The sequence below is a fragment of the Prosopis cineraria genome, unplaced genomic scaffold (genome assembly GCF_029017545.1).
Source record: "Prosopis cineraria cultivar Desert tree isolate PC_DT_omini unplaced genomic scaffold, ASM2901754v1 PC11, whole genome shotgun sequence".
NCBI lineage: Eukaryota > Viridiplantae > Streptophyta > Magnoliopsida > Fabales > Fabaceae > Prosopis > Prosopis cineraria.
Genome location: NW_026555342.1, coordinates 35,762,879 through 35,778,502, shown reverse-complemented (window position 1 = coordinate 35,778,502; position 15,624 = coordinate 35,762,879).

The window sequence follows — 15,624 nt, the reverse complement described above, 5'->3', positions numbered from 1 at the left end:
TCCTTCTATTCTATTGTTTCCACCATCTTTAATACGTTGCGATGAGATATGGATCTACGCTCACCAGAAGAAGGATGGTTCCTTTTCAAGCGGGCATGCTTGTAAGGTTGCTCAAAAAATTGGTAAGTACAATTGTCATTTGTAATCTTATTTTAAATATGAAATATTACTAATTAATTATTATTTGTATGTTATAGGATGAGCTTAAACATAAGCAATTCGAGGGACTATTCATCCTAGAAGGAAGAAATGATATCCTGACCGTTGCTACTGGGAAATGAGAGCATCCTAGACGTGCTTGAGGATTTGGATCAGGGGTGAGCATAAGAGATGTATTTGGACCACCTCATCGATGCCATTCTTCAAGACTCATGACTAGGGAGGAGTTGGATGTCATGTTAACTCAATCAAGGGCTAAGGCAAGGGCTTAGGCTAAGGCTACTCTTGAAGCCAGGCTGTAAAAGATGAAAGAAGAAATGATGATGATGATGATGATGATGATGATGAGCTCAATCAAGGAGCCAAATGGCCCATAGACCCGCTCCCCTGCTTGCCATCAGAGCACTAAAAGGAGCAACATTGTTCCACTTCCTTCAAAGGATAACCTCAATCCGGAGAATGAACTATGCTACTTATATGTGGAGGATCCAGATAAATGCTTAGTAGCACACGGTCGCATCCACGAGGGGTCAAAATGTCACTTCTAGGAAGTTTAAGAAGATGTTGTCAAGGTCACTATTGAAGAGGTGAAAATTGATGATGCTCTTGTCCCGTTCCCTACTGATGAGATCAAGACAATGAAAGATGTTGAGGGCACTTTTTGCTTATAGCCAAAGAGACTTGTTGGGAAGCCTCAAGATTTGGTAACAAATTTTATTAATTAAGAATTCTTTATATTTAACAATGTGTTACTAACTTTTTTATTTAATAAGAAACTCCATTGTCCCATAAAGTAGGTCCAAAGCCACAATTATTTAAGCTAAGTTTGTGGGATTGATTTGTATTGATGGCATATAGTGGATCATTTCTACCTCAATGTTTTAAAGCGATTCTTGATCTTGCTGGCATAAACAACTATGAAATATTTATTGAGAATGAGAATCTCTATTGGATTTTCATTGATACTGACCTAACTATGATGAACATTCAAATTGGGATGATGTTAAGTGTCCTATTGTAAATTTAAATGAAATTAAACAATTCAGCTTTTCAAACTAACTTGCTTTCATTTTCATAGGTTTTTGCATCAATTGCTAGTTTCCTTAGGTAAAGACAAATAATATGGATTTCTTTGCCATCATTACACTAACGATAAGGAGATCATAAAAGAGGCAAAGGAGGAATATATGAACCAAAGGCTCAGTGAAGGTGGAAAGAAGTGTTACTTTTCCATGTTTCTCAATCTGTAAGTAAATATGTTTGAATTTATTCATAATGGTATTGAACATTTTCTTAAGTTACTTTATTTTTTTGCAGTACACACTAGTAATTGATAGTTTTTTCAATGAAGAGCAATTCTATAATCTTTTTATGCTCTATACATCATAAACTCAATCCAGTAATGAAGAGATCTTGTGAGCAGTAAGTGTGCTTAAGGAGTCTTATAATACATTTTGCTTAGTAATCAAGTTATTAACTATGTTATGTTGATGATAGGGTTATGAAGATTAGTTATAAAGTTAGGTTGGGCAAGGCCCCACGTAATGTCAAGGATCCTACATGGATAACACCAAAGGTAACAAGTTGTACATGTTTTTACTTTATGTAATTTTGATTATAGGGCTTTCTTTTAGTATAATTATTACAATGTTGTGTTATTTGTGCGGCTTTTATATGTTGAGACATGCATACAATATCATCACACCAGCTTGACTGAGTTTACTAAGGAGGTAAATATAATTTTAGGTGTTATTTATTTTTTTCTTCAAATTGCTAACTTAATTCCCTTATCCCCAATCTTTTCAGATGTTCAATGATCCATCTCCATTTTCAATTTCAGAGATCCATCAAATTCAGCAACATTGGGGACTGTTCATATTAGATCTTCATAATAATCATCCTTTAGAAGAGTGAGTTATGTAATTGTAAATATTGGTATATATAGTTGTGTGTAGGATTACTTAGTTGACAATTTATGTTTTAAGTGTTTGGAATTATACATAATTTCAATTCATTCGATTTGAATAATATGATTGTTTGGCTGGCTGGCAATTATCTGGCTATTATGTGTTTGATTGGTGCAGGATTTAAGTTGCAACCTATGACTGAGGTAAATGAAAAAAAAAATGGGAGTAATTTTTTTTTCAAAATTCCATATCTACACCAGTTTTGGTAATAACCAATGTAGATATCTAAATCATCTATACTGGTTGTGATCATAATCGGTGTAGATAATATTATCTACACCAGTTCTGGTAATAACCAGTGTAGATATATAAGTCACCTATACCGGTTGTGAAAAATAATAGGTGTTGATATGTTTTAATCTACACCGACTCTAGAAACAACCAATGTAGATGATATATAATCTACGCTAGTTATTTCGAGAACTAATGTAGATATCAATTTTTTTTAAAAAAATATATTTATAATTAATGTTATCCATAATGAGTTAAGAACTGGTATAGATTTTCCCATTAACTACATTGGTTAAAAAATCGGTGTAGATGTCTTCATCATATCTACACTGGTCTTATCTACATCAGTTAAATAACCAATGTAAATAAGCTATTTTAACCGGTGTAAATTTGCCCATCTATACTAGTGTAAGGAGCATAAACAAATTTAGAGATAGCAAATATACTAGGACTAGGCCTTTTGGTTTTCGATTAAAAAGGAATTTTCATTAGGTTTGTAAGGTTCCAGAGACTAGAAAACATACCTTTGCTAATGACTTGAGTCTCCTTCCACATGGAATCTAGCTTATAGTCTTAAACTTCAAATATGTCTTCGCCGGTGAGGGATGGGAGAAAAATTGTGGTGAAGAGGAAGATCAAAGAGGATATGAAGCTCTCTCCCTCTCTGCTTTACTGAACATGATTATCCAAATTGGGGGGGAGAGAAAAATCAGATATATTGAGGGTTTTTTAAACAAGGGTATTATGGTAATTTTGATAAATTGAAGCAAAGTAAATTTAAAAAATGATTAGAAAATTTTTGGGAGAAATATTTAAAGAGTAGGGTGGTAGTTATATAGTTTGATTTGAATGCATACATGGTGTTTGATAAATTATTTGATAGAAGAATTTTAGATATGATAATAAATTAATATAAGAAATGTATTGCTATTAACTAAATTATTATAGTAAATATAATGAAAGAATGAAAATAAAGGTAGAAAATTTTGGAAAAAGGTATTTGGTTAATAATTATATGTCCAAGTTTGTTGTTCTTACATTAGCTTTTTGGTCCATATAAAGTGTTTGATGAAATGTTTGGGTGAAGGAAGTTTATGAAATTAGATATACTTGAGTGATAATATTGATTAAATCATAATTGTTAATTTTGTATAGGTAGACTTGGAAATTTGAATATTATTTATATACATGTTTGTTGAAGATTTATTGATTAAATTCAATATGGCTTTTTAATTGTGAAAGATGGATGTTGAGATTCTCTTTTTCAATTCTCTAAATTTGTTTAGGTTGAAGATTTTGGATTTATATTGTGTATAAAGGAAATAACAATAATGTCCTTTGGGCATTAGGTAATTAAGGCACGGACAATGCAAAATAGCTAATTAAGGGTAAATTATATATTTGAGAATATTTCATATAAGTGGACAGCATCCTAACTGATTTATCCATAAAATTATTTTTCTAAAATATTATATTTTTATGTAGATTATTTTAATAATAACTATGTTAAGTATGAGATATTTTGTAATTTAATTTTCTTTATCTTGCAAATTATTTTTTTCAACTTTAGTAATTCTAGTTTCTGAATAAATGCAAGTATGAAAATTAGTTATGAAATTTTATTTCAGCAAGTTTTAATGCTTAAAAAAAACTATTCATACAAGTTTGATTTTGAGAATGGAAACTGTATTTGAATAGTGATGATGTTTTCATATGTTTAAAAATGAATTTGGAGAGAATTTTATACAGAACATTAGTTGCAAACGGCAGTTTTGTTAGTCCTTAGCACACCGCAATCAAAGATTAGCTAGTTTGATTTTCATAAGCTATATTCTCATGTCTGTTATTCGTGGGTCTTGTACTTGTGTCTGTCTCGTGGTGTCGACCATGTCTGGTTAGTTATCCTCATAGACTATGTGTCTACGTCTGTTTTGCTGCTTCAACCATGTCTGGTTAGTTACCTTCATGGACTATGTATCCACATTTGTTAATTAATTATTCTGATAAGTCCCTACAAACATGATTTTTAAATTATTTGGTGATTACATACTCCATTGGTTTAATTAGTAAATGTTACTATATTTTTTTTATTCTATTTATTTGTCTTCTTGAGATCATATGATGAGAATATTTGATATTATAAATTTCATAGTTAAGATTTTATTTATGGCTATATAGAATTTCTTAAATTCAAAGTTTATGAAATATTTTATAGGAAGTTGTTGTCTCTTTAATTTGTATAGTCATTATTATTTATTCATCTTATCCTTTTAAACTTTATAAATGTTGAGATGTTATTCACTGAAAATTATTATTTTAGTCTCAAATACATTAGTTAATGTTGTACCTTCCATTGACCATTAAGGGGCTATCGTATTCAGTTGAAATGAAGAACTGTAGATCAAGCTTCTCTTAATGCAAACTTAAATTCATGTATTATATTTTGTAAATTTTTATGTCAGATGCTTCACATAAGCTGTAGTTAGGGTCATTGTCCTTATTATTTATGTTTTTGTCATCTATTGATGGGAATAGAGTTCCTTGTTGCTGTTGTTGCTTTGTGAGATGGTTATAAATTGTTTTGTTGGAGGCTTTATTAAGAGAGGAGATTCTGTCAACATTTTTTCAAAAAATCTAAAAATCTTTTATTTATATAAAAATGTTGCAGTGAATACTATTCCTATTTCAAATGAATTAAAATATTAGATTAGAGTTTCCTTGATCAAGGCTTAAAGGATGTATGATTGTGCATATATCTCATACCGCTCATGTTTAATTTTTGATGTGTGATAGATACAGTAGATACACCATTCCTTTTGAAAGAGAAAGAGATGAAGATAGTTTCTGGGAGAGGGAGAATTTTTTTTAATCAATCATGTTTTTTTAGAATGTGTAACCTCTCGTATATCACGATAGATATTTTAAGAAGTAGTTACACAACTGCTCCCCCTCTAGTAACCACCACCCATAATTATTTAATGAAATAAATAAATAACCCAATTTTAATTAATTTTTAGCTTGGGCTTGGGTTTCTCATTTTATGGTCCAATTTATCAAGCACTAATACAAAATAATGATTTAACAAAAGACTTTCTACATCGGTTGAAAGGCAAACAATGTAGAAAGTTCAAGCAGTGGTATTTTTATAATATTTGCCACAAACTATTGAACTTTCTACATTGGGTGCCCTCACAACCAATGTAAAAAATACTTTTTATATTGGGTAAAACACTATTGATGTAAAACGTCCTCTTTCCAGTAGAATATATTTTTGAATTAAAAAAGTTGCGTTTCTGAGCATACTAGGTAGGACCAAGGATGGCATAAACATAAGATTGGATTTGAAAGAGATGGGAATATGAGAGGACTTACACACAAGTCCAGAAGGTTAATGGACTTATTGTCCCCCAGTCTCTTCTATAATGTGCAAGTATGAGAAAAAGGTTTCTATAAGTGTTTACATGAAATCAAAGTTCCTTCGAGGTATTTGTCAAATACTAGGAAGCCTGTGTTTGTAAAAGAGTTGAAACTAGTAGGCTTATATAACTAGATGCTCTTAAGGAGCAATAAGCCTAAGGAAGCTTCACTCTAAGGGGCAGGAAAAATATCTTAGTAGTTGCTATAGATAAACTAAAGCATTTAAGTCATGTGACAGTTGTTGGATATAGTGTGGGCATCAAAGACTACTTTAGAAAACCTGCACACCCCTATCTCAGGAGGTGTAGTGACTAGAGAGGAGCTTGATATGGTGATCTATTATGAGGAAACATACTAAAGAAAAGTTTCAAGCTTCATTGGTAGTCTGACTTTTACAAATGAAAGAGAAAATGAAAAAGAAAATGATGATAAGAATGATGAGCTCATGATAGGAGAAAACTACTGAACTCGTTTATACGTCTCTTAGATTTCATAGCATAAAAAGGAGTAATGTTCTTAGGCATGTGTCAAAGGGTCCTTTTGGTGACAATATTAGTAAACCATGCGAGATATTTCTAAAAAACCCTAATAGACACTTGGTTGCTCTTGGTATTGTTCACAACTTGGGGCCAACCATTCACCACAAGCAAATTCAAGATGATCAAGTGAGAGTGGTGGTTGAAGATCCAAAAGTGCTATATGCACTACTCCCATTCCTTACTGATGATGTGAAGATTATGATTAAAGCTATTGGTAGTTTTATCCCGTGGCCCAAGGGATATGTGAATATGATTCAAGTTATGGTATGAAATTTCTAACATTTTGTTACATATTTTTTTTTCCTAACATGTGTTTTTTGTTAACTATTTCTTGCATTTTCATTATGTAGCAGCTTCCCTCACTGAATCTCCTGAAACTTATAAAACGCCCGTTGACTTAACGACATATGATTCATCTTTCAAATTAAAAGTTTTAGAAATGGATCTGGAGGTTATGGGCAAGAAGGACAAGACAATGATGATTGAACAGGAAGATTTACTTTGGCTTCTGTTGAATAGTCAATTGACCACACCACAGATTGAGCTATCTGTGGTACAAGTGTGTTTTTCTTTAAAGTCATTAACTTAATTATGAAGTTTAGTATTAATCATGTGTTATTAGCTCAAAGTGTACACATATTGCATTGAAATTGGAAATTCGCCTAAGTATCTACGTGTTGTGCATTAGAGGTATTTTGGTCTAAAAATAAACTTTTGAGAAAATGTATAGGAGAGATTGACAAAATGTATTTCAAGTGTAGAAGAAGAGTGGTCAAATTAGCTATTACAAATTCATTTTAGTTTGGGAGTAATTAAATAAAAGTCAACATTTTTTATTGACTTTCTCAAGTGTATTTATTTGACCTAATTTTGGGTTTGCATATGTGTGTAGATCTTGAATAATTTTGTATGCCTTGTAATATCCTATATTTCATGCATTAGCTTAGAACTTAAAGGTATCTATTTATGTCAATGACTGTCCTTGTAAAACCTATAGCCAACTACATGCTTTATGATAGAACACATTTGTTACCCACTTTTATTTACCAATTAGGACCCTTTTATTAATGACTTATCACCTTCAAGTGCACACATTGTATTAGATTTGAAATTTTGCCTAAGTTTCTAGGTTCAGTGCATTAGGGGCATTTTAGTCCAAAAAATAAAATTTTGAGAAAATGTACAAGAAAAATTGAAAAAGTGCATTTTATGTCCAGTTGATAAGTGGTGAAATTATATTTTTAAAATTAATTTTAGTTTGGGAGTAATTAAATAAAAAAGTCAACACTTTCTTAAGTGTCTTAGTTTGATCTAGTTTTCGATTTGCCTTTGTGTGAAAATTTTTATATAATTTTGGTAGCCTGAAACTTGGTTAATTTAATAAATTCTCCCTTCTAATTATAAATTTAATTTTGGACATTAATTAGATTTTATTATATCACATGCCATTTACTTGAATTATGTGATTTATGTGACATAGGTGGCATGTGACTTATGCATCAATTGGGCAATTGAAGTCAACACTCCTTGAGGTCAATGGCTGAGCATTTGCACGTGGTTTATGCTATTTTTGGAATATTAAATTAGCTTAAATGATGTGGATGATACATGAGAAATTACACACACTGTGGAATCATCTACAAATCAATAGGAGGTTGCTACATTGTAAGTGTGACAAGGCTCCCATTTCTATTTTAATTTCTTTTCTTATTTTTTAATTAAGCCTTCAGCTGATGGGAAACAACAGGGAGCACGTCCATTCAGCCCCAAAATCGGATCCAACACTCATTCATTCATCTTTCACATTTTCTCTCTCTAGTTCATCTTGTTCTTCATTTTTCTCCACCTTCTCTCTACTTTATTCATTTTTCTAGCACCTATAACTCCACATTAGCCATCAAACCTCCACAAAACCACCACCATTCCATTCCTCTTACTTGGATGAACCTATCCCTACTACTTGCAAGGAGATTTAAAGCTTGATTCCACCATTTCCATAGAGCTCTACTTGGCTATGTCTAGTTCTTGGAGGAGTAAGATGGTTTTGATGGTTTCTAGCTAAATTCCCCATGGAATCCTAGTGGAGAGTTGATGGAAGAGGAGTTTTGAAGTCTTCACTTGGCTAAGCTCAACTATTTCTTCATCTTGTTTCAATTCCATTAGAATACTATGACTATTGTTGATTGTGGTTCAATTTGACTTTAGTTACATGATTGTTTGTAGTTTGTAATATTGAAACAAGATTTTTGAGTTAAATTTCATGACCTATGTGCTGCTGGAATTTCATCTACTCTATGAATTTGCATGGTAATATGTGATTTCAATGGGTGAATATCTTGTATTAGCCTAGCATGTAATTGTGTGGTGAATACTTGATGAGTTGCTTGAGTTTTCATAGTTTTGAGCTTAGGTACAGCTTTGGCTAGTGGCAATTGGGAATAAATTTTAACTAAAAACTTAGTTAATTCTTGAGCTAAGCTAGTGAGGTTACCTAAGGGGCTTGTAATAGCACTTAGGGAATTGAATTAGTGTGGCTAGGTTGTTTGAGATAGTTGTCTTAAGTAAATACATTTTTCAGCCAAGGAAGAGAAGTTGAGTGAGCTGCCATAATTAATTAGAGGCTAGGATTCTTCCATTAGCAACACCCTAGAGTTCCTACTTAAATTAAGAAGCCACTTCTTTTAAAATTAGGATTAGTTTTCTAGCTTAATTCACTAGATAATTAGGTTAGCAATTAGTTAATCAACTTCAAACTTTAGGTGATTTATTTCACTAGATAATGTTTAAATTAGACTTAAAATCATTTCTTGCGAGATGACCTACGGTTGGCCTTATATTGCATTAGGGTTAGCTTTAGTTTAATTTTGAGGATAAACGATAATTCCTATCACTTTACAAGGCAAGAAATTATCAAGGGAAGAGAAAAGAGAGTTATTGTATGATTTACGATGCAAGGAATAAAAATACATGCATAAATAAGGAGAAGTTATAATTATTATTATGCACAGAAAGTAAAGACACAAATGTCAAGGCAATTAATGTCGTGGAAGGGATTTATACTAGTGTAGTGTTTTAGCATGCAAAATGAGGAGAGGTCTAATAGAGTAAAATATCCAAGAATGTATTACCTAGATCAAATTTATGGAAGTACATGCAAATATGCGTTCGCTAAGTATGATTTCCAAGGTATTTAATAATAGATATTAGTTGGCCCTACACTTGAAAAGTATGTTAAGAAGTCAAGGGGGACCCTACATCATATTATTAGAAATTGTGTCTTAGGGCCAATCATTGTACGATGCACATTGTTATTTAATGAATTTATCTTTTGTTATCATATCAATTGCATGTTTACTATGATAACTGTATCCTTAAACAAACTATAGTAATTGTCCTAAATATCACTAGTCGGTCATCTATAAGGGATCATAGATGATACAAGACTAATATGACTTTAATTAATTATAGAGATACAAATCAAAGTCAAAGGCACTTGAAAGAGTACAAGGTGTTGGACCGACTCACTAGGAGAAAGCTGCATAGTACAAGTCATAAGCTTATCTCATATGTAACCATATCATTAAGCCCTTTGACTTGAGATCATCATGGATTCTTACATGATGACCATTGAACTTTGACCTAGTCAAAAGTCACCTTTAACCGAGTGATCATAAAGGTTATGATTGAGTTTAGTGGTATTCATGCAGAGGAATATGAGTGGTCAAGATAGAATTTGTCCCTTACATTAAGTGAGATATATTACTAGGTCCCTCAATGAGTAAGATTGAGAAAATGTATGGCCATACTACAATGGAAAGATTTTTTTTAATGCTACAGTCAATCCACTCAGAGATCGAGAAAGTAATGGTTAGGTAAAAGAGAATGACAATTTCATATCTCACACTTGACCAAAATATCGTGTGACAAAAGGGATGTGATATGGTTGCATCATAGGTTACATTGGATCATTGATCCTCATATGAATTAGGTAGTTACAATGTCTTATTAGAGGCTACTAGTGACTTGTGGGCTAATAACGTAATTAGCCTATTACCAACTTTATATGGCTTACAGGGTCGCACATAAGAACAGCCCAATGAATGTCCAAGTTTATTGAATATGGAATATGTTTAAATTCAATGAATGTTATATAGGGTGAATGAATTATATATATATATATATATATACACATATATAAAAAATATAAACCACGAAAATTCTTCAAGAAAAAAGGAAAAAGAAGAATAAATTATAATAAAAAACTTAAAAAATGTAAATGTTATAATTGTGAAAAAATAGGACATATTTTGACTAATTGTCCAAAAAAAGAAGTAAAAGAACTTTTAAAATATTACAAGAAGCCTATGAATTTAATTTAGAACCATTAGAATTTAATGAAAATTTATCAAAAATAGAAAGTGAAATTGAAAATTTAGATATATAAATATATAAATAAAAAATAGTAAGTGACATAAAAAGTAGTAAAACTGAAGAAGAATATTATATATATATGATGAATAGAATAGAGATGAGGCAAAAGTAGTAAGCAAAATAATTAGGATGAAACTAGTGAATATGATGAATATGAAGGCTTTAGGAATAAATTGTGAAACTTCATCTTCTATTTGTGTTTTACAATTTATTCCTAAGCTTCCATTATTTTTTGAGTATTATATTTTATTAAACTAATATTATATTTGATATTTTCTGTATCATATTTTAATTTTCTTATTTCTTCATAACAATCTTTTTTCATTTCATATATTTTTTGTTCTAATGGTTTTGCTAATTCTCTTAGTCTTTTAATTTTTCTTTAGGATTTTCTTTTTCTATTGTTATTTGTACTTCCTCATATAACATTTTTATTATTCATCCAAACTAAATATTTGTTCTAAATTATTTATATTTTCATTTATATAACATCCTACTTGTTTCATTATATACATATTAGTCCAATTTACTTGATTAAAAGTACTATCTCCTTCTCCTCCTAATATAAAAGGTACAAACATACATGAAGGTTCTAATATTCTTTCATTATCTATATTATAGTCTAAGTCTAACTATATTTCTGTGTTTGGTATATTTCTACTTTCATATTGTGCTAAGAGTGTAGGTATGTTCTTTTCAGGTATATTGAAAGTTGCTTTAAAAGGTTCATAAGATATTTTATTCATATTAAATGAGGTTTCTACTTCTTCTTCACCTGGTTTTAACATTACTTCATCTCTTATTCTAGTTCTACTCATCTTAGATAAATTTTCTTGTGTTATTCTACTTGTTTCTAAATTTATATTTGTATATTCTTCACTATTTATATTTAGGGGATTAAAATTTGTTAATTGTGTATCTTGCATATTTATAATAGCTTCTTCATAATTTTTATTTAATAAATGTCCATATTCTTTTTTTAATTCTTTTATTTTTTTCTTTTTTTCTAATTCCATTAATTCTTATATTTCATACCATAACTGAATAAGGTGTTTACAAGTTTTGAAAATGTTCTTGGATATACAATAACTTTGTTGATGGAATAATGAGAAACATGTTTAATGTTATTGGATTTTGGAAGTAAGAAATGATTGGTCTTATAAATGAGAAGTTTAAGAAAATTATATTGATCAAGGGTTTTAAATGATGAAGGTGATACCAGACTACTTCTCATAGAAGAGGTAGAAGCAGAAGGACTATTTTGAAGTGTTCTAATTCTATTTGGGCTTGAACTTTTTAGGCCTGCTTTACTATTTCTGTAAAAGGTGTTAGTGGGCTCGATCAAGAAGTTGGACTATGGGTTTGATATTGTTGAATTTCATATGTTTGGGTTGAAACATCAACTACTGGTCTTTTTGATGGTTCCTTCATAGAATCCACCTTACTTGTCAAATTATTCAAGTCATTAGTGAGTTGAGCTATTGAACTAGATAAACTCTGGATACTTGTATTTACTTGGCTTGTCAGAAGGGTCATATTTATTTCAATAATATTTACCTTCATAATTACTTATTTTAGTAGGGTCATATCTCTAGGAGATCCTTAGCCACTACTTGGTTCCATCTGCTCAAGTAATCAATAGCAAGATTATTTTTCTCTTTTATATATTCAATTTCGTAATCATAATAAGACATATCATATTGCCATTTAATTAACATTTTATTACATAATTTACTTATTTTTATTCCTTTATCCAACTAGTATTTTACTTGAGTGTTATCAGTTTTTATAATAAATCTAGTATTAACTATAAATAATTCAAATTTTTCTACAGCTTTTACTATTGGTAAGAATTCTTTCCAATTAGAATGATATTTAGTTTGAGATTTATTAAATTTTTCACTAGAATATCTGGTTATTAATTTTCTCCTTTTTTATTTTCATGATATAATGCTGCACCCCAATAATTATCTGAAGCATTAGTGTATGTAATCCAAATTACATCATTATTAGTTGGAATAGTTAATTTAGGTAAATTTTGACATAAATATTTTATTTCACTTATTATTTTTTTCTAGCTCTTTATCCCATCTCCATATTATTTTTTCTCTTGCTAATTTACTAATTTTGACTATTAATTTTGATAAGTTAGGAGTATAATTTCTAGCGTGATTTACTAATCTTAGAAATGACTGTAATTCTTTTTTATTTTTTATTTCAAGAAATTCTAAAATCTTTTTACTAATATGTTTTTATAATTCTATTTCATTACTAGTTATATATTGTCCTAAAAATTCTATTCTTTCTTTTCTTAACTCAGCTTTTTTAGGTGATATATTTAATCATTTTTTTATTAGTGTTATAAATTTTTCTAAGTATTTTTCATGTTCCTTTTCATCTTTTGAAAATATTAAAATATCATCTGTATATATTACAACAAAATTTTTTATAGGTAATAATAGTTTTGTAACATATTATTGAAATATACTAAGGCTATTATAAAATCTCCGTAGGTAATATATTCCATTCATATAATCCTTCATATGTACTAAAGGTAGTATATTTTTTACTTTCTTCTAATTTTATTTAAAAAAAATCATGATTTACAATCAAATTTATTAAATATATATTTTTCCTCTTATTAAATTAAATAAAAAATTATTTTTTAGATTAGATATATATTTCTTATTGCTAATTCATTTAAATTTTTATAATTTATTACTAACCTAATTTTTTCTCTTTTTTCTTCATTATGGTTAACTACTATCATAGCTGGTGATGAATATTTAAATCTATTTTCTCTTATTAAATCATATTGTTTCATTTCATTAATATGCATTATAAATTCTTTCTTATCATTTTCTATCCATAGGTAAGGTTTATAATTTATTTTTTTACTATAATCTTTTAATTCTATTTTAGTTAAAGGTTTTGATTTTTCCCAATGTATTAAGAAATTTTCAATATAATTATCTAATAATCTTTGTTCAATTGTTTTCTTTTCTATAATTTTCATAGTTCCTATCATTTTTAATGTATTTATTACCTGTTTTGAATATAGCAGTTTTTTATTAGGTAGGAATTGAATATCATGTTCTTCTCTGTGTTTTTTTTTTGAAAATTTTCATTTTTCCTACTATAAGGTTTTGTCATTCTTATTCCCCATGCTTCATGATTACAAGGTGTTGTAAATACTATGGCTTTTTTAAATATATGTAATGGATAATATTGTTCTATAAAATTTATTCCTAAAATCACATCACATGAAGTTTCATTATATTAATTTTTTTCTTTAATTTTTAACTCATATTCTTCTATTTGTACTGGAATATCTTTTGCTTCTAATTCTATAATATTTATTTCTTTCTTGACTCCTTGTATTCTTAATATTTTATTTTTCCTTTTCCATAGTTCATCTGGTAATACATTAGCTTTTGCTATTGAAATATTTGCTCCTATATCTATTAAGGCATAATATTTTCTTGACCTATATGTTTGATAATTAAATTTTATTAATATATAATATAGCTTTACCATTTTATAAAAAATTTATTTTTAGATTATTATAGCTTGATAATTTATATTTATCATTATTCTATCCCGCTGTATTCTATATGGTTTTACTTGATCTAAAAAATCTTTTCCTAATATCATTTTACACTTATTATTATTATTTTCTTCTACCCATAATATTATATTTACAACATCTCTCTTATTTATTCTAATCATAATAGATGTTTTATTTCCTTCTTCCGTTATTTGTAAATTATCATCTATTAATTCTAATTGTATATTATTTTTTCTATTTCTAGGTTTACTAATTCTATAACTTCTCTCCATACAGCTTCTTTTTTTTTCTATTAATATATAATTATTGTTTTCAGTTACATCTATTCTAGGTGTTTTTGGTCTTAAAGATGCTAAATTTGAGGTTATTGGTATTTCTGCTAAATAGTTTTGTGGTGTTTTTATACTTTGTAATCTAGATAATTTTCTCCTAGATGTTCCTCTACTAGTTTTAGGTCTCTCTTCTAAACTTAAACTTCTTCTGGGTTGATTAATATTTATGTTTAAAGTTGGTGTATTTATTCTTAAAGATCTTTATCCTATATTATCGTTAGTTATTAATCTTTGTGAATTATTATTATCATAATATTGTATTGTATTATCTAATTCTAATTGTAATTGTTTAGGAATTGTAATATTTGTAGGATTTAAAGGAATTTTTTGTAATACTAGCATAAAATATTTATCTATTGTTAGTTTCTCTTTATTTCTTTTATAAATCTTATGTTCGTTTATAAATACTAATCCTATCATTATAGTAATACTTATTGTTATTGATCCTAATAATAATTTTATTCTCCCTAATTTATGATATACTAGTAAAGTCTTATTCATGTTTTCATCTGCTCTTGACATACAAAAGTTAGTATTAATTGTAAATTTTAATTTTTCAGATATTAAATTTTTTATTAATATTTCTAGGATACTATCTTCAACATTACTTATTATTCTTCCATCTATAATTAATAATTCTATTGGTGTATTTTTCCCTTCTTGAAAATAAGCTTTTATTAATAATTATACACCTACAATATATATTTATGTTACTTCATCTTTAAAAGGTAACTTATTAATTTTTGCATCTATTAATGCCTTACTAATTAGAGGTATCCTTAATACTCATTCAGTTAAAGTTGATTCTATAAGGTGTTTCTTTTCTAATGCTATAGATGCACATTTTCTTGATTTTTAGATTTTATTAACTTATTTACTTTACTCATAAATGTCTCATTTTTCAATTCTTCTGGTTTTAAATTTAATTTAATATCCCTTATCTTTTTATTTTTTTTATTAAAAGTCATTCTTTTCTAGAC